We start from the raw sequence: 18,397 nt of genomic DNA on the forward strand, positions 1-18,397 counted from the left end.
TGCTGGCCAGTCTGTGGTGGTGACCCTCGATCCACTGCAGGCCAAGGCACTGGCAGTCCTCCCTGTGGCGCGTCCAGAGTTGTTCCATCTGGGTCCGTCATCCCTGGAACAAGATCCGGCTTTGGCTCAGTTAAGGGCCTCATCTTCATCTCCAGATGATGCTGTGCTGCATGGCTCATCTTCCCCTTTGGTACTGGATTTTAAGGTGTACCAAGTCCTTTTGCAGTATGTAGCTGCTTTTCTTGGTATCCAAGCAGAGTTTGTTTTTTGTTTTTTGTTGTTGTTTTTAAGAGAACCCCCCACAAATTGATGGACATTTTACAGCTCTGTGCCCCTGGGAGAGTCACCCTCTCTATCAGCAGTGTGCTCCTTGAACTGGCTAAGGCCCTCTGGAGCACTCTGGCTTTGACACCACCTATAGCTAAGCACATAGAAAAGCACTATTTCATTCCCATGCTGGGATTTGAGGGGTTTAACTCCCATCTGGCCCCAAATTCAGTAGTTGTAACTGCAGTGAACAACAGAGCCCAGCAGGGCAGGTTTAAGTTCACCCCTAAAGATTAGGGATTCTAAACGATTGGACTTCATGGGCAGGAAGATTTACACCACCTTTTCCTTACAGATGTGAATTGCCAATCAGCAAGCCTTGCTGTCCAAGTACAGTTTTGTTAACTGGACAGCTATGTCAGGAGGAATTTTCTGGTATTTGTCACTGAGGGCTGCTTGGTGGCTAAGATGCCTTTTGTAATCCACACTCGATATCATGAACACCTCGGCCAGGGTGGGTGGCCTATGTGGTCACCATGAGATGGGGTTCCTGGCTTTCTTTGGCCTTCGACGGCTGAACACTGTTCTCAGACAAAACTGAGGAGACGCTGCGGTCCTTTAAGAATTCCAGGACTACCCTGCAGTCCTTCAGGCTGCAGAGGCGCCACTGTGGCATCCAGCGGCAGCAGTATTGTCTGCAGTGCACATTTGGCCAGCCTTTCCCTCCTCTGAGGCCTGGTCTACATTGGGGGGGATCGGTCTAAGTTACGCAACTTCAGTTACATGAATAACATAGCTGAAGTCAACGTACTTACATCTACTTACATTGTCTTCACTGCGGTAGGTCGACTGCTGATGCTCCCCCGTCGACTCCGCCTACGCTTCTCGCTCTGGTGGAGTACCGGAGTCGACGGGAGAGCGCTCGGCGGTCGATTTATCGCATCTTCACTAGACGCGATAAATCGACCCCCTCTGGATCGATCTCTCCGGAGGTAAGTGTAGACATGCCCTGAGGCACAGGATTACACCAGAAAGAGGGATAGATCCCACAGGAGGAAGCTGTTGGGCTTGGGGTTTGGCCAGTCCCCACACCTTTCCCTGGTGCCTTTCCAAGTGCCCATTTGACTCCTTGCTCCAGAGCACTGTCCTAGTCATTGCTCCTTCCTCCTCATCTCCCTCTTTTGGGGACAGGCTGGCCCTCTTTCACAGTGATTGGGGTTCAATCACTACTGACAGCGGGGTCCTAAGTACCGTCAGATTGGGTTATGCCATCCAGTTCCTCTCTACACCACCTCCCAACCCTCCCTCCCTGTCCCTCTTCAGGGACCCCTCTCATGAGATACTGCTCCTCGAGGAGGTCTACTCTCTGCTGCCTTTGGAAGCAGTGGGGAAGGTTCCACTGGAACACGGGGCATAGCTTCTCCTTTGGATACCAGGAAGTACTGGGAGTAGAAGTAAGGCCTCAACAAATACATCAGGTACATGGGGTTCTGAATGGTCACTCTATAGACTGTCTTCCCTGCATGCTCTGGAGCTTCAGGACACCTACTTTCACATGGCAATTATTTACTCCTGGGGAATTCTGTGCATCTACAGACATGCAGAATTCATGTGTCCCGCAGAAATTTTTTTCAGCAGAAATTACATTTTTGCCCCAGAAGTGCTGCAGTTCTGCCTTTCGCCCACCAGAGTCCACTGTGGCGCCAGAAGAACCAGCAGCATGAACGCAGCTGGCTGTTCTGGTGCCACAGCGGCCTCTGGTGGGCAGAAGGCAGAATTGCAGCACTTTGGGGGCAGAATGTATTTTCTGTGTTGGGGGAATTCTGTGCGTGCCCAGTGCTGCAGAATTCCCCCAGGAGCAGAAGTTCATCACAGCACCGTGCCCATGGAGCCAGGTTAGAACAGAGTGGGGCACATGGGGCTGCTGGGGGGTAACAGACATGGGTTCAGAATGGCTAGTGGGGGGGCAGACTGGGGCGCGGGCTCAGGAGCTAGTGGGGTGACAGCATTGAGACGGGATGGGGGAGGGGGACTGCAGGGACACATGGGGATGGGGAAGGAGGCTGTAGAGACCCCTGGGGATGGGAGGTGCGGGGACAGGGGCAGATGTGCCTGACTGAATGGGAGAGGCTTGGGGTCAGCCAGGATCTGCATGGGGAAGGTTCCCCAACTCCCTTACAATCCCACCCCTCAGCCCCTCCCCCCAAAAAAACCTTTTCCACTAGGGCTGTCAAGCGCACCTGAACCCCTCTTGCACCCCAACTCCCTGCCCTGAGCCCCCTGCCCAGAGCCCCTTCCTGCACTGTGCCCCCGCTCCTGCACCCCAACCCCCTTCCCTGAGCCCCCTCATACACCCCACACCCCTCCTCTGCCCCAACCCCTTGCCCTGAGTCCCTTCCTGCACACTGCACCCCGTCCCATACCCCGCACTCCCTTCCACAACCCAACCCCAGCCCTACATTCTTGGCCCTGCATGCAATTTCCCCACCCAGATGTGGCCCTCGGGCCAAAAAGTTTGCCCACCCCTGCCCTAAATAAATGCCAAAAGTCCACACTAATACCCGTGCAACAAATAGAGTTCATTGGAGTCTTCCTCAACTCTCTCGAGGCGATGGCCTCTCTACCACAACAGCGATTCCTCACATTGACCAACCTGATTGCTACAGTACAAATCAGCCCACAAGTCCCCGCCAGAACATGCCTACATGGCTTCCAGAACACCACGGCAGATCCATTAAGCAGGAATTTCTCCCAGGACCACAAGTGGAAACTCAACACGCATGCTCTGGGACATCTTCAAACATTGGGGATTCCTGACAATAGACCTGTTCGCAGCCACACAAAACACCAAATGCCCACAGTTCTGCTCTGGGGGGAGGCTCAGTCGCCACTCTCTGGGCGATGCCTTCCTCATGAAGTGGAACACTCCTCTCCTTTATGCGTTTCCCCCAACCTCCCTTTTGGCCTTGGTGATCCACAAGATCAGGCAGGACAACTCCAGGGTAATTCTAATAGCCCCCACGTGGCCTTGCCAAACTTGGTATCCTTACCGTCTCAAATTATCAGTATCCCCACCATGGATGCTTCCGCTTCTGCCTCGTCTCCTATCTCAGGATGCAGGTCACGTTCTTCATCCAGATCCCCAAAGACTCCATCTCAACGCGTGGCTACTCCATGGCTCAAGCAACCTGAAATAACGTGTTCCAATGAAGTACAAAACACAGTCACAGAACAACCAGCCACACCAACTGCCTCCACCAATGGAAACAATTTGAGGCATGTGCCAACAAAAATGAATTCCGGCTGTGTCAGCCTCTTTACCCTGAATATTGGACTATTGGAATATTGAGAAGTCAGGCCTCTCCATGAGCTCAGTTAAGTGCAGCTCTCCGCTATCACAGCGTTCCACAGCAAAGTAGATGAATTCTCCATATTTGCTCACCCACTCACCAAAAGATTCCTCAGAGGCCTCAGCAATTTCTATCCTGAAGTGAGAGAACCTACCCCACCATGGGACTCAACCTATCCTCCAAGTCCTAACTGGCCCTCCATTTGAACCCATGGCGACATGCTCTTTGTTACATCTTTTTATGAAAGTAGTGATCCTCATTGCCATTACATCTGCCAGATGGGTGGGAGAATTGGGTTCTCTTTTGGCAGATCTGCCAGACAGTCTTTTTCAAAGATAAAGTTTTTGAGACCAAATCCTAAGTTTTTGCCCAAGATTGCCTCATCTTTTCACCTCAACCAGCCTATCTACCTTCTGACATTCTATCCTAAACCCCACCAGGATAGACAACAATCCACACTATGTACCCTGGGTGTACACAGGGCAATTGCTTTCTACTTAGAACAAAAGCATTCTGTAAGTCTCGGAAACGGTTTGTCTCAATCACTGAACGATCCAAAGGGAACGCCATATCTACACAGAGTCTCTCCAAATGGATTTCAGATTGCATAAAACTGTTACTCCCAATGTGGTCAACAACCCCCTACGGCAGTAGTGGGCCACAAACGGCCCATCAGGGTAATCCGCTGGCGGGCCACGAGATGGTTTGTTTACACTGACCATCCACAGGCACGGCCACCTGCAGCTCCCAATCGCCGCGGTTCACTGTTCCCGGCCAATGGGAGCTCCGGGAAGTGGCACAGGCCACAGGGACATGCTGACTGCTGCTTCCCGCAGCCACTGGGAGCTGCGGGCGGCTGTGCCTGCGGACGGGCAATGTAAACAAACTGTCGCACGGCCTGACAGCAGATAGCCCTGACGGGCCAAAGGTTGCCCACCACTGCCCTATGGGGATTCACACGCATTCCACCAGAGCCTTATCGACCTCTGTAGCGTTTCTTAACAGTGTCCCTGTTGCGGAAATCTGTAAGACCACAACCTAGGTGTCAGCCCATACATTTACTCAACATTACACTTTAGAACAACAGGCAACCTCCAATGCCCTGTTTGGACTCACTGTGCTTTCGTCTGCTACGACTTCAACTCCGAAGCCTTCCGAAGGGTACTGCTCTGAAATCACCCAGGGACATCACTTGAAGAGAAAGTTACTCCCTTGTGCAGTAACGTTGCAATAACTACTTCAGAGTTATTGCTAGGCTCTGCAGTAGAGAAGGAACTGAGGGGGAGTTTATCGCACAGCGCTAATTAACCACCTGAAGCAGCGCAAGACGGGGACTGCGCATGTGTGATCCTGCCAGGCACTGCTACCATAAATCTCTGATTATGAGTGCAGGGGTGCCCGAACACCTAGAGTGGTGCATCCATAGAGGGACACATCTCAAAGAACCTACATTACTGCACAAGATGAGTAACTTTCTCTTTTTTAGTGCAGAATTTGTAAATTTTTGGCACAGAATTCCCCCAGGAGTGCAATTATACCAAGTCACAGAAAATTCCTTCAGTTCATCATGGCAGAATGCCAGTTTCAGTACACGGTGCTTCATTTGGCCTCTCTTCTGCCCCCAGGGTTTTTACTAAATGCACAATTGTTCTGGCATATCTCAGGAAGAATGTAATTCACATCTTCCTGTATCTTAACAACTAGTTACTATGGGGCAGATCCAGAGAGGAAGTTCTTGCTCATGTCAGTACCACACTGCGGTTGCCTGACTGTCTGGGTCTCACCCTAAACACCAGAAAGGAACCAACCTTGGCTCCCACTCAGAATATTGAGTTACTTGGGGCCCTGTTATATTCCACGACATCAGGAGCATTTCTGCTGACTGACCGTTTTCAGATAATTCGCCATCTTTGCTTCAGTCTGAAATCTCAGCCTTCCATGACAGTTAGACCATGCCTGAGATTTGAGCCACGTGTCTGCTTGCACACAGGTGGTCCAGTTTGCAAAGTTATACCTCCATCCCCTTTAAATGTGGCTCAGGACAGTCTTGCATCCTACTCTTTATTCTCTAAACAGACTGGTTCATCTGCCTCCACTAGTCGTAGACTCTTTGCAGTGGTGGATGTGTCCACAGAATGTTTGCCAAGGCGTTCTCTTTGTCCAGCCCTCGCCAACCAAGTCCGGTTGTTACCAAAGCCTCCCTGATGGATTGGAGGGTGCACCTGGGGTCATTGAAAGTACAGAGACTGTGATCGGCACAGGAAGCCTCACTCCATATCAACTTGCTGGAGCTTTGGGCCATCTAAAATGCATGTCACTCTTTTTGGCAACATATCAGAGACTCGGTGATTCGCATACTTACTGACAATATCACCGCGATGTGTTATGTAAACAAACAAGGGGGAGCATGCTCCAGATTGCTCTGCCTAGAGGCAATCAGGCTGTGGCAGTTCTGCATCGAGAAGAATGTTACTCCGATAGTCATTCACTTGCCTGGGGTTCAAAATAACTTTCAGACTATCTCAGCAAGTATTTTTCCCTAAGACACAAATGGTCCCTGAAAACAAGTGTCCTCTGGGTCATCTTCACAGCTTGGGGCATCCCAATGATCGACCTGTTCACTACAAGGGACAAGAGGAAATGTCGTCTGTTCTGCTCTCAACTGGGCCTCAGTTAAGCCTCCCTGTCCAAACTCACTGTGGTCCTGATCCTCCTCAGGTCATTCTCTAGCTCAAGGTGGCTCAGGCCAAGATCATTCTTGGTGCCACATTGTGGCCAAGACAAAGCTGCTTCTCTGACTTTCTCATGCTGTCAATTCAGCCTCCCATGAGGCTTCCTCTCCATCACAACCTGCTAAATCAGAATCACGGACGCATCTTGCATCACGTGCTCAGCTCTCTGCATCTCACGGCATGGCTTCTGCATGCCTGAATGAGGAGGAAGAGCAGTGTTCAGTGGCTATCGAACAAGTGCTGCTCAACAGTAGAAAGTCCTCTACCAGAATGGCCTACTCAGCAAAATGTAAACCTTTTTTGGTATGGTCATTAGCTCGTGGAATCCAACCGAAACTGACTTCTCCCCACGACATCTAGGAGTACCTGCTACACCTTTAGACGTGGGGGCTTGCACTTAGTCCAGTGGTTCTCAACCCGTGGGCCACTCCTGCCCCAATCAGCACACAGTTGCAGCCCATGTGACATCCTCAGGGCCATACAGGTTATATATATTGTGATAGACCCAGACCAGTTGGGAACAGCAGAGTAGCAGAAGGGAGATATACTGGCCACTGGATAAGTAGTTTTCTGTTCCCTGAGTGACCAGAGCAGGGGCTGCTCCAGGCTAATAGACCACCTGACTCCAATTAACCTGCTAAGAGTCAGGTGAGGCAGTTAAGCACCTGACTCTAATTAAGGCCCCTCTGATGCTATAAAAGGGCTCACTCCAGTCAAGCCAGGGGGAGCCGGGGAGCCAGAGGAGAGGAAGTGTGTGTGTGCGTGCGTGTGAGGAACTGGGAGCAAGAGGAGTGCAAGAAGCTGAGAGTGAGTAGGCATACTGCTGGAGGACTGAGAAGTACAAGCGTTATCAGACATCAGGAGGAAGGTCCGGTGGTGAGGACAAAGAAGGTGTTGGGAGGAGGCCACGGGGAAGTAGCCCAGGGAGTTGTAGGTGTCGTGCAACTGTACCAGGAGGCACTCTAAACAGCTGCAGTCCACAGGGCCCTGGGCTGGAACCCGGAGTAGAGGGCGGGCCCGGGTTCCCCCCATACCTCCCAACTCCTGGTCAAACACAGGAGGAATTGACCTGGACTATAGCTTCTACCAGAGGGGAAGGTCTCTGGTCTGTTTCCTGACCCACAGGGTGAATCTGTGAAGCGAGCAAATCCGCCAATAAGTGCAGGACCCACCAAGGTAGAGGAGGAACTTTGGGCTGGTCCACACTGGGGCGGGGGATCGATCTAGGAAACGCAACTTCAGCTACGAGAATAGCGTAGCTGAAGTCGACGTTTCCTAGATCGAACTAAGTTTACTTACTGCAGGTCCACGCGGCGCAGGCAAGCTCCCCCTTCGACAGCGCTTCCTCCTCTCGGTGAGCAGGCGTTCCGCAGTCGACGGGGGAGCGCTTCTGGGATCGATTTATCACGTCCAGATGGGACACGATAAATCGATCCCAGAAGATCGATCTCTACTCGCTGAATCGGGCGGGTAGTGTGGACCTAGCCTTTGTCACAAAATATATATATATATATTTATTTATTTTGTGTGGGTGCAGCCCACAGAACACACATAGACCTGCATATGTGGCCCACAATGGTAAATAGGTTGAAGACCACTGGCTTAGTCCATTGAAAGCGCATCTGGCAGCAATACCGGCACTTCATCCCCCTGTTCAGGGAAAATCAGTCTTCTCCAGTGCCATGGTAATGAGATTCTTATGAGGGCTTCTTTGTCTATATCTTCCATTATGAGAGTCGGTTCCCTTGTCGGACCTAAACACAGTCCTGGCAACTCTGATGGGTCATCCATTGTAGCCCCTATTATCTTGTCCCTTTTTGCTCTTGTGTCAGAAAACCGCTTTCCTGTTAGCAATAAGATCAGCAAGGAGACTGTGAGAGTTGCAAGCTCCAATGGCAGAACCTCCTTGTATACAGTCCTCCAAAGACAAGGTAACTTTACAACCACACCCCACGTTTTTGTCTAAAGTGGTTTCTGTTTCATTGGAACCAGGTGATGTATTTACTGGAGTTTTTTACTAAACCGCATTCATCTCTGGAGGACCTGCATTTCCATATCTTAGATGTCAGGCAATATCTAGCCTTTTTATCTGGACAGAACTAAACTGTTTTGTGCCTCACTTCATTTGTTTGTGCCATATGCAGATTGCATGAAGGGTCAACTGGTCTCGTCACAGATCTCCAAATGGGTAACATCCTGCATTGACAGCACATGAAATAGCCTTGGCTACACTCCTCAGTGCGTGTAAGCTCATTGTACAAGGACGCAAGCATTGTCCAGAGTGTTCCTTAGTAATCTTTCCATATTGGACATTTCCAGGGCTGCTACGTGATCATTGATACATACATTCACGAACCATTACGCCATCACCACATCTTCCAGGGCAGAAGCAAGCTTTGGTAGAGCTGCCCTGCAATCCTTGTTTAGGTAGACTCTGAGCCCCACCTCCAGGGGGTGGTACTCCTTGTAATTCACCTAAGTGGAAAATAGAATACACAGCTGCATCTACTTGAAGAAGAAGAAATGGTTACTTACTGTACTTGTGGTTTTTCAAGATGTGATGCAGGTGTGTATTCTACGACCCACTGTCTGTCCACTTTGCGTCAGTCTCTCATGTCTGGGCATTCAATGAGGGATGGTTGGGGTGGTGCTGCCTCATATAGCCATGAGGCATGAGCACTGCCCCTCTACGGGTACTGCTAGGCAAATTTCTCCAGCTCCAGTGCTCTGAGCACACATACACACCTAAGTGGAATACGCATCTGCGTCACATCTCAAAGAAACATGGTTACAGTAAGTCATTGTTTTTCCTACAGCCCTGGGTTCCCTAGTTGGCACCACATGGTCCCAGGCTGTGCAAGTCTGGGGATAACTTGATGTGTTAGAGAAGGACGTATGGTCACGTGATTAAGAAACGGGGTTAGATGCCATGGGATCTTATTTATATTCCATGGGTATTCTGTGTGATATAATGGCACATCTTTTCCTCTGTTTGGCATGGGCGGTCTAATAAGCAGAACAACTTGTGCAGTTTTGCTGTGGGGAGTTGTGCTCTCTTTCTTCTGTTGTATGTGATGCCATGTATTCCTGCTCTTCTTCCCCAGCTTTGCACAACGCTCTGCCTCAGCAGCCATCGAGACCCAGTAATCGAGCCGCAGCACTACCCCCTAAGCCTTCGCGTCCTCCAGCAGCGTCACCAGCCATAAGCCAGCAGCCCATGCTCCCCCAGCCGCCTTTGCCTCAGCCTCCCCAGGTCCTCCTGGAGGATGAGGAGCCTCCCACGCCTCATCACAGCCTGCCTCTGAGCACCAGCCAGATGCAGCTCTACCTTCAACAGCTGCAGAAAGTGCAGCCGCAGACTCCTCTCCTCCCTTCAGTGAAGGTCCAGTCGCAGCCTCAACCCCCCCTTCAGCCTCCTGCTCATCCCTCAGTACAACAGCAGCAGCAGCAGAGGCCGATGCACATGCAGCCCATGCAATTCCCTCCTCATATCCCTCCGCCTCAGCCAGCTCCACAGCAGCATCCACTCCTGCAGCCAGCTAAACCTCAGCAAGTCATCCAGCACCACCCATCACCACGGCACCATAAGCCCGACCCCTACTCAACGGGTGAGTGCTGAAATTTCCCCTCGGAGTTCTTAACATCAGTGCAGCTAAAATTCGTAACAAATTAAGGGCGGTGGATGCCTGGTTGGAATATGATTGTTCCACAATCTTCTGAGCTTTGCGAACACTGGTGGTGAGTTGGCATCGGGCTTAGAGCACAGACAGGCCATCAATTAACGTACTTAGTCTCGGAGGAATTCCTTGATAACTTGATAGCCTATTGAGGACTCTAAGCTTTTCTCCTGGGAGCTTAAATCCCAATCCATGGGGGAACCAACTGTTGTAGGGCTCAAAGTTAGGAAACAGATTCTAATTGGCAGTGCTGTGCCCTGTTAAGATTCATCCCGTCCCATTTCAGCCCAGAAGTCTAGCTGTCCTGAAATCAGGGTACAGTTGGCGAGCTCCATCTAGAAAAGGGGCTTGTTTGCTCCCTTTGGCAGGACATTTGGTTTGTGATATCATAGTAATAGCATAAATCACCACCTCCCCAGGAGCAGATCAGGCTTCCTGATTCTGTTTGGATTTAAAGTTCTCGTGCTGTTGGCAGGCGTGTTGTGACGTTCCCCATGAAAGGATTGAAAGTGCATGACTGCCAGCGTAGTATCCGGTAAAAGGAGATAAACTGAAGTTAAGGAGGACGGCTGTTAAGTATTGTTTACTAGCCAAGCACTTTAAGTTGTCCCCTTGAGTAGTTTATTAGAAGTTAAAATACAAATAGTTAGAATCTGGTGACCGTCAAACTCTGGAAAGAGCCAGCATCTCCAGAATAGCCAAGCTAGCAGTACAACACTAAACATAGACATGTATGCTAGCCCCCAGCACGTGAGCAGATGGCAAGCACCCTTCCCAAAGTGCTTTCCCTGCCGTAATGACAGCCCTTCAGGAGTATGCTCCCGTGGAGGCACAGCTGAAAAGGACATAAAGTGCCTATGACTGCGTGAGTGGTTCTACCCAGATTGGGCGAGTGGAAGTCTCAAGCGAAGTGCTCAGACTGGTCCCTGAGACATAGACAGGGCCTTGTCCCTCCTAGCTATGGGCATGTTTTAAACCCTTGTAAGATTATTTGAGCTGATAATGGTGTAGCCTAGTCTCCCTCATAGTGCCCTTGATCAAGAATATTTTCTCTACAATCTCTAACAAGCTTTGTTATAGGATAATAGTGTACAGAAAGAAGGGTATTCATTTTTTGTGTGAAGGACAAATATATTTTTCTCTGTCTTAAATATTTAGCATGAATTCTTTTTGCTTCTCCTTACCTTTGTGTTGTTTTAGATATGTTATGTAATGACCCCTGGCTGTTGGGTGGAGTGCTATTTTTTCCTCCTATGCTAAACATTGAACTGTGTGTAGGAGAAATAAGAGGAATGTGTCAGTGGCCTTCAGCCATCATACTTTGGGCTGTGACCTTCTCAGATGTCAATAGGTTGAGCAGGATTTCGATGGGAGAGGAGAGGCCTCCAAGAAAAACCCAGGCATTGCAAAAAGTATTACAGGTCATTTAGCGATTCAGGAGGTGGTTCTCTTTAGCACCAGGCTGGTGCCCCCAGCAGGGTGCTGCTGGAGTCCTGTCTTTCCAATTAAATGTAAAACTGAGGCTCACTTTGGTTCATTAAAGATCTCTAGTTAGGGGTGTTTGTCCATGGTGCCTTGGTTAAATTCTAATTGGAATTACTACATCCTGCCTCTTTCAGTGCCCCCACCCACCCTCTCTTCTCTCCCCCCCTCCACCTGTAGTTTCAAATGAATGCAGGATTCTTCCATTCCTGCCATAAATCATCATATAGGATTTCTGTGAGCTGTTACAAGCCAGGGAGATATAACAATAGAGGGCAGACAAGTGAAATTCAGTTGCCCCCCACCCATAAGACAATCTGCTGAGCACCTCTCTAGTGCCTTAGTGTGTTGGCTGAGTCCAACCAGAGCTTGAAAAAGGAAAGCTCACTTCCCTTATAAATTTCAGTGAACAGCAAATGAAATGGATGTCCCCAGGTGCTCCCTCAGTTCTCTGTGCCCTAAAGTGCATGTGTGATTCCTGAACAGAGGTCTTGAGAGAGACTGGGGGCATAGAAATGTAAGGGGAGAGTTTTAAAATAGTAAATGTTCAGTGATTCAGTGGAAGAAATTGCACAGGGGAGCTTACAAATTCTTTAAAATATGAATGTGTTTTGGATGGAGTTTTTCCATTCCTCAGAATGAAGACCATAGGCTTCATGGCCAAATCCAAAGGGCAATCCAACAAAATCCTTTTCACTTGCCACTGCCCAGTCACCTGCAGCCCTTGTGCATTGTGAATGTGCCTGTGACAACCATGGCACTGGCCTGACACCGGACAGTAAGAAGGCTGGTGGGAGGTTCCCCCTATCTGAATACCACTCCATGCAAGTCTGGCAGGCTTATGGAGAACAATAAATAGATGCAATTAAGTGTATGGCTGTTTGTGTGCTGATCTGAGTGACAGAGTCCTAAAGTTGCTTCTAAATTAGTGCATGCTGTGTAGCAGTGCAGCCCATGTGACACCTGGAAGTACTGAGGGGTAGGACTAGACTACAGAAACTGCCAAACTGGTGTAGAGTCTTCCTATATTTGTAAGGTGTGCCTGGGTTAAACTCAACCTGCGTGCTGCTCGATCTGACTCAAGGACGAGTTCTCACCTTGGTTAATGTTTGGATAAGCGATAGTGATGACAGGTTAACTGACTGGTGCTGAATTGTTCCAGGTCACTTGAGGGAAGCGCCTTCCCCTCTCATGATGCATTCCCCACAGATGCCCCAGTTCCAGGGTCTGGGCCACCAGTCACCACCTCAGCAAAATATCCAGCCGAAAAAACAGGTAAAGGAAGGCATAGCCTGAATGTGGGGTCCCAAAGGGCCTGCTCTCAAAGCACAGGGTTCCCAACCTGTGTGGGTAGCTTGGGCACATGCTCACAATGGTGCACACTCCATGAGCATGCATTAGAGGCTAGGCCAGCCCCATTGTGGGACCCTCGTGGTGGATTGTTCAGGATGTTACTGGCTCTGTGGATGTGGGATGGACTTACATCAAGGAAGGTGTTTGGATAGTGACTGACCTATCTCAATGTGCTAACATGGCAGGAGCTGAGAGCACCCTCTGTCGTACAATCCCAGCCCATGGCGGCAAAGGAAGAGAAGATGCATTCACCAGTCATCCGAAACGAAACATTCAGCCCCACGTTGCGACAGGAACCTCCCAAGCACCCAGAGAGCATCAAACCCCCTGCACATATCCAGCAAAGTGAGTTGGAGCCCCTGCGCTGTTAGTGTTGAAATGTGTATTTTGGGTGTAACATGGGCTAGTCTGTTTCCCTTTGAAGGCTGAGATGGAGAAATGGACTGCTCATCATTGTGAAAGCCTGAGAGTCTACACCTCAGTCTATTGGCCTTCCCTCGACAGTGGGGAAGGAAGGGACAGGATCACTCCCTAAATGCTTTAGGAAACTCAGACACCCTGGCAGCCTGCAGGAATGGTCTTTTGCCCTTACTGTGGTGTGTGTGTGTGTGTGTGTTTCAGGAACAGAAATGAAACCAATGGAGGGTGGGCGGCCTGTAATCAGACCCCCTGAGCAGAATGTGCCGCCACCTGGAGTACAGGACAAAGACAGACAAAAACAGGAACTGAAAACACCCGTCGCCCCTAAAAAGGTAACAGTTCACCACACCTGGATGCAGTCGGTTTGGGGGAAGGGGTTGTTTAGTGGCCTGGTCTGACCTGCCTACCCTCCAGCATTTGGTCTATATTCTTTGTGCGAATGGGGCACAGGAACTCTAAGCTACTAGGAGAGGCTGAACTCAGTGTAAAGCTCTTAAAAATTCTAGGCCAAAGTTGGCCCTTCTCTAACGGTTTGATCTACTCAGCTAGGTCCCCCATCCTCTTCTGCTTAGGACACAGGTTGGGGTGCCTCGAAGTGGACTTGGCCTCATGTCTTATCCCAGATTGAGCAGACCTGTCCCTTCACGCCAGGGTGAGGCTCACCAGAGTAAACTAGTTTTAGTGCTCTCTCTCTCCCTGATGCTGTGCCCTGCAATGGTTTCTGAGCTATGGGGATTAGTACTCAATATTCTGGATGCAAAATAAAATACCGGCTGAATAGCAGCAAAAGTCAAAGCTCACTCGCAGTGTGATCTACTGCTAGGTCACTTAAAGGACTTTCCACCTTTTCCTTTATGTCTTTAACTGTACTGAACAAATAGACACTGGTGCGCAGTCCTGCACTGGGCCATGGGAGATGTGCCTGCTGTCTGATTACTTGGGGAATATGCATGGGTCCATTCCTGGGCCTTGTTCTTCACATCATATGGGAAGGGTGTTCATGTTTCCCTCTCACCACTGGTAACCATTTCAGTTGCCTGAGTTAACGAAATATGCTGTTTGTTTTGGGTGCAGAAAATGGATGCAGTGGATGCATCCTACTACCAGCAGGGGGCTGTCCTGGCCGCTTGCAAGGGTAGAGCAACTCTGTGTGCCATAGAGCCAGTAAGCACAGAGCTATTCTAAAATACACCGAGACACGGTAGGTGAGGTAATAGCTTTTATTGAACCAGCTTCTGTTGGTGGAAGGTACAAGCATTTAAGCTTCACAGAGATCTTTTCAGGTCTGGAGAAGGAAATCAGACTTCTTCCTTCCCCAGACATGGAGAAGAGCTCTGTGAAGCTTGAAAGCTTGTACCTTCCACCAGCAGAAGTTGGTCCAATAAAATATATTACCTCTCATATGCTGGGGCCAACCTGGCTATAACAAGACTTAAAATACCGTTAATTAGGCACATCTGGTCACAGCTTGGGGTCTGGGGAAACAAACATGAGGCTCAGTGGGCAACAGCTTTCACCTTTGAGCCTCTGTGTCCCCATTTCTAAAATGATGAGATGATACCTGCCCTGCCCATTGCAGGGGGAAAGGTTGTTTGTGAAGTGTTTTGAGACGTTGAGCTCTGGGTGCACCAGTGCTGTGAGATACAGTTTATTCGGGTGCAATGGCTGCTTGGGAGCTAAAGAATGACATTGCCATCAGTGTATCTTAGCTCATATTTATATGGGTGCTGGAATATTCTTGGAGTCCCAGTTCAAGGATCAATCCCTATAGTAATTAGTTCAGCTTCCCCTGAGTATGCAAGTGTCTGGGGGGTGGGGGGGCACCATTAGCCTCACTGCTTCATGTAGGTTTGGGCTCAATTTTTGAATGTGAAAGTGATTGTACAAGAGAGTTTGGCCTGGCTGAGAGCTGTAAGGACTGATGGCTTCTATCTGCAGATCAGGAACAGCCTGGGCACAGCAGGGCAAGCATCTCCCACCTGTGTCGCTGGGATGCAGAGGGGACTCCCTATGCGTGGGAAGGGAGCTCAGTCTCTGTGACCCATTCAGCCCTACACTTCTGACCACAAATGGCAGGCACAGATGTGGTGGTTTTGACAATATGGGAACCAGGAGCTGTAAAATGAGACTACCAACTCATTTCGTACATGCCACTGTGAACAGCTTTCAGATGGTAATATCACCTTCTTCAAGTAATGGTCCCTATTTGTGTTCCACTGAGGGGTTAAGCCATGCGCACCATGTGCCCAGAGTTGGAGAATTTGAAAGTAGTGTCTGTTGGTCCTTTCATGCGCCCTGGATCATCTTGTGCTTCATCCAAGGTGTTAAAGGGAGGGGCTGACCAACCGCATCTCCAGTTCTTCTCACTGCCGCATGGTTCAGGTCGGAACTTTCAGTGTCCTCCTCTCTGGTGCATCTTTAATTAAGATAGTTGTACATAGTTTTACCCAGTTTTATGGTAGTTTATTACAGTTTTTATTGCAGTTTTAGCATTTAGTTAAGATAAGATTGGGGCTTGTTTTTTTCCTTCATCCAACACACCACCCAGTACCCATGTGCAGGTACTGGACTATGCCCAGAATTCTGGGCTTCAAACTCTGCGCCTCCTGCACGTGCTTCTTCTCCATCAGTGATGAACCCAATACTGTCTCTACTGCTTGGGGGAAGCTCACATCACATCCAGGTGCAGTATTTGCCAATCCTTTCCCAGCCACACCAAAAAAGACCAGATCCTCCGCTTCCAAAAGCACCACATGGAGCTTGCCATGAGGCCTCACTCGGATCCAGGCAGAGAAACTCCCCCTGTGTATCAGCCTGAATCAGCGAGGAACGCACACCTCCCATTACCACATCCAAAGCCAGTACCGGCAGAACCACCCCCACAAACCCTGTGGCGGGGTCTAACTGGGAGGTAAGGAAGCATACCCATACGCATGGTACTAAGTCTTCCTCAAAGCCAAAGAAAGTGGACGCTCCTTCCATGAGTTCGAGCCATGGGGATGGAACTCTCACTAAGTCCCATAGGCATGAGAAGAAGTCCCACAAGCAATGGAATCTGGTACTTCCAAGCACCTGTCCAACAGTACCATCATCACCAACCCTCCACAAGACATGGAATCCTCCTGTTCTGGGAAAGTCCATGCCACCGGCACTGATACGAGCCCAGGGAAAGGGTGCCTGTGACACCGGGGAGATCTGGAATTGTACCTGAACCCCAGGACATGTTCGCCTTGCCGGACCCAAAGTCACCCCAGCCAGCCAGCCCTTCCACCTTTAGAGAGAGGATTTCTTCACCTCAGGATATGTCCCCAGTACAGGTCCTCTCACCATCTGCTCCGATGGTCTACACCCTTCCGCCGGTTCGGACGGTACCACCATTTGAACCAGTCTGCCTTCTCCTCCTCTGAAGAATCGGAACCAGGAGAGGAACCAGCTATGTCCTATCACCCCTACGTGTCTTCACAGAGACTGCTACATCCATGGCAGCATCCACCATTTCAACGGCCTCAGAGCCATTGGTACCGTGGGGGCCACCACAACCTTCCTCAGATCTGGCCTATTGGCTATACTGGGGACCTGGTCCCAATACCCTCTCTTCTCCCCCCCCCCTTGGAACCAGCCTGGTCCACGGAACATTTTGCCTGCCTCCTGCTTAAAGGCTCCTTCGAGCAGACTCTCAGATCTGTTGGTCGAGGAGGAACACCTCCGTCTGGTCCCCGCGGTGCTGCAAGAATTGGTACGTTTTCCCTCTTCCTCTCCAGATGAAGCAGTGACTGCAGCATCCCCTTCGCCTCTGGATGACTTCAGGCAATTTCAAGGAACTGTTGCAGAGATTCTCAAGGGAACTCCAGTTTCCGCTGGAAGAAATCTAGGACCCCGGGACCAGCCACAATTGCACTTCCTATTACTGAAGCTATTCTGGAGCCTGCCAGGACCATGTGGCACACCCCTCCCACATGTATGGCTACCCCAGAGGGGCCAAAAAGCATTACGTTCTTGCTAAGGGGTCTGAGACACCCCCCCCCCCTTTTATTTTTTATTTTTTGCATTCTCCTCCAAACACCCTAGTTGTCCAGGCAACGACTGCACAAGCCAAGCAACAGCACCTTCAATCTACGCCTGATGATAAGGAGGGCAAACATTTGGTCCTTTTGGGACGCAAGGTGTTTTCCTTAGCCAGCCTTCAATTCTGTATTGTGAACTCTCAGGCATTACTAGTCAAGTGCGACTTCCTGAATTACAGCAAGTTCCAGGAATTTACTGATAGCCTGCCACAACACGATTGGGCTCACTTTCAGACACTTATTGAGGAAGGGAAGCTGATAGCCAGAATAGCCCTCCAGTCGGGGGTAGATGCAGCAGATACCTCTTGCAGGGCCATGGCTACCGCCATAGTTATGCGTAGAATGTCTTGGCTCCATTCCTTTGGTTTCTTCTTCGAGTGCTTGCTCATGTGTATTCCACAGTAGGTGTGCGTGCTCGCCACGTGCACCGGTGCCGGAAGTTTTTCCCTCAGCAGTACCCGTAGGGGGAGCGCTGCTGCGACCCCTGGAGTGGCACCTCTATAGCGCACTATAAGGGGAGCTGTGTGCTCCCCCCACCCTCAGTTCCTTCTTGCCGCCAGTGACGGTGCATCGGAACTACTTGCTCCAGCTTTGCTGCAGCTCGTCCCAGAGCTCGTTTCGTCGTTGTTAGTACCTGTGTGTATTAGTTCAATAAAGTTTCAGCTTAGTTAGTTAGTGTTCGGGCCGGGGCATGCTCCGGGCCCCAGGGTTTAGATCGTGCGAGACTTGCAGGTGTTGGATGCCTACAAGTGACCCGCACGCCGACTGTCTCCGCTGCTTGGGCGAATCTCACATCAGCGACCGCTGTAAAATCTGCAGCTCCTTTAAACCCAGAACTCAAAAAGAGAGAGACATTAGACTTCGGGCCCTTCTCATGGAGTCAGCACTGGCCCCAACCCTGGTGCACCGAGCAGAATCGGCACCGGGCACTTCGTCTTCGGTGCGCCGCCATCTCCCGGCACCTTCCGATGGCCGGCACCGCTCCCCGTCCAAGAAGCAGAGAAAGGCCCTGTCCTCTCAAAGGCGTTGAGAGAGAGCAAGGGGTGAGGCTA

The 18,397-nt window shown here is 50.2% G+C and overlaps 1 pseudogene; it reads left to right on the forward strand.

Annotated features, from left to right (window-relative positions):
* LOC135892053 (bromodomain-containing protein 4-like) overlaps positions 1-18,397 on the forward strand; it is a 146,521-nt pseudogene that overhangs the window by 116,834 nt on the left and 11,290 nt on the right.

Source organism: Emys orbicularis, chromosome 19, assembly GCF_028017835.1.
Source record: "Emys orbicularis isolate rEmyOrb1 chromosome 19, rEmyOrb1.hap1, whole genome shotgun sequence".
In the NCBI taxonomy this organism is placed as follows: domain Eukaryota; kingdom Metazoa; phylum Chordata; order Testudines; family Emydidae; genus Emys; species Emys orbicularis.